Below are 2,500 nucleotides of genomic sequence, written 5' to 3'. Positions count from 1 at the left end.
AACTTTCCTCTTGACAGAACAGAACCCCCTATTTGACAGAATAGAACTTTCCCCTTGACAGAGCAGAACCTCCCTTGACAGAACAGAACTCCCCTCCCCTTGACAGAATAGAACTTTCCTCTTGACAGAACAGAACCCCCTATTTGACAGAATAGAACTTTCCCCTTGACAGAACAGAACCCCCCATTTGACAGAACAGAACCCCCCTTGACAGAATAGAACTTTCCCCTTGACAGAACAGAACACCCCTTGACAGAATAGAACTTTCCCTTGGGCAGAACAGAATTCCCCCCCCCCCCTTGACAGAATAGAACTTTCCCCTTGACAGAATAGAACCCCCCTTGACAGAATAGAACTTTCCCCTTGACAGAGCAGAACCTCCCTTGACAGAACAGAACTCCCCCCCCTTGACAGAATAGAACTTTCCTCTTGACAGAGCAGAACCCCCTATTTGACAGAATAGAACTTTCCCCTTGACAGAGCAGAACCTCCCTTGACAGAACAGAACTCCCCCCCCCCCTTGACAGAATAGAACTTTCCTCTTGACAGAACAGAACCCCCTATTTGACAGAATAGAACTTTCCCCTTGACAGAGCAGAACCTCCCTTGACAGAACAGAACTCCCCCCCCCTTGACAGAATAGAACTTTCCTCTTGACAGAACAGAACCCCCTATTTGACAGAATAGAACTTTCCCCTGGGCAGAGCAGAACCTCCCTTGACAGAACAGAACTCCCCCTCCCCCCCCCCTTGACAGAATAGAACTTTCCTCTTGACAGAACAGAACCCCCTATTTGACAGAATAGAACTTTCCTCTTGACAGAACAGAACATCCCCCTTAAAAGAGCAAAATCATCCCTCTTTTTCCATCCTTGAAATTGGTTCCTACTAGGATTTGTTCCTCTGAATGGTTTGTACCCCCCCCCCCTCCCAGCTCTCTCGTTTTCTCTCTCTATCTCCTTCCTTCTCCCTCTCTCTCTCTCTCTCTCCAGATTATATATTAAGGTGTATAATGCTACGTCGGTCTCGTATATGCGTTATTGTTTGTTGTATATGCCTTCTGTTATGCTATTGTTGATTATTCTTTGTTAAACACACACACACACACACACACACACACACACACACACACACACACACACATACAATGTTTTATGTACCGGTTATTGTATTGCATAAAAAAGGAAACGTTTATTTTATTTTTTTGTTTCACATGGCAAAATAATATTAATCATAAAAAATATCGAGGAAATAATAAAAGAAAAACTTTTATATAAAGTAAAAAACAAAATGTCGAGATCTATGTGTAAGTGAATATAGACAGAAGGGTAAAAAAAAAAAAAAAATTACATTTATATACAATGTAACGATAGGAAATTGCTTTTAGTTCGAGAACAGTTAAACGCTTTCCAACTCGCTACAAATCCCTTTATATGCAAAACCGGAGTCGGTATGAATTAAACATGTTAAGCGACATGACGGCACAAAAAATATTCTGTTTTACGATGCATGGTGCTTATTATTGTGTTTTTTTTGTAACTATTATAAAAACATTTAAAAAAGTGGATCAGCTGCGGATAAACAAACAGTGTCCGCAGGATACTCTTTAACCACAAAAATCTGCAAGTAAACACACCAAAAAGCCGGTTTCACGAGGCAGGATATATATATATATATATATATATATATATATATATATATATATATATATATGTATATGTATGTTTATACATATGTATGGATATATATGTATGTATGTATGTATGTATGTATGTATGTATGCATGTATGTATAAATATAAATATATGTAGGTATATATATACGCATATATTTATATATATATATATATATATATATATATATATATATATATATATATATATATATATATATATATATATATATATATATGTGTGTATATATATATATATATATATATATATATATATATATAAATATATGCATATATATGTATGTATATGTATATATACATACATATATATACTTGCGTATAGATATACATATACATATACATATACTTATACATATACATATACATACACATATGTATATACATACACATACACTAGTCCAAGTATGTAATATTTATACATTGTTGATATCATCTGTTTTTATATTGTTGTTATAATGTTTCTTATATAATCGATATCACTCTACTTTGCAATGGTAATATATATGTTTACAATACTGTCTGTATCTCTTATACTTTTGATACATTCCTTTTTTTGCATTATTAATACTATTGTTCAGACCCTTCTCTATTGCACGTTGATAACAACTTTTCTTGACAATACCATTTGATCTGGCAATAATATGTCAATATAAAGGTTCTATACCCATTCCTTTCTGTGTAGATAGTTCCTATAACTGGTGTTATTGTTAAACGTTACAATCGCTTTAACACTTTCATAAAATCGGTTTGTGTTTTTATTTATATTTAGCTTATTACTCTCCGGAGAACACTATTATGGTGACCTTAA

The 2,500-nt window shown here is 34.4% G+C and overlaps 1 protein-coding gene across 1 annotated transcript in view; it reads left to right on the top strand.

Annotated features, from left to right (window-relative positions):
• Positions 1–2,500, top strand: part of LOC125025253 (solute carrier organic anion transporter family member 74D-like) — a 21,083-nt gene that overhangs the window by 15,349 nt on the left and 3,234 nt on the right. The window lies entirely within an intron of this gene.

Source organism: Penaeus chinensis, chromosome 4 (genome assembly GCF_019202785.1).
Source record: "Penaeus chinensis breed Huanghai No. 1 chromosome 4, ASM1920278v2, whole genome shotgun sequence".
NCBI lineage: Eukaryota > Metazoa > Arthropoda > Malacostraca > Decapoda > Penaeidae > Penaeus > Penaeus chinensis.
The sequence above is the reverse complement of the archived record's forward strand: the minus strand, read 5'-3'. Positions and strand labels throughout refer to the sequence as shown.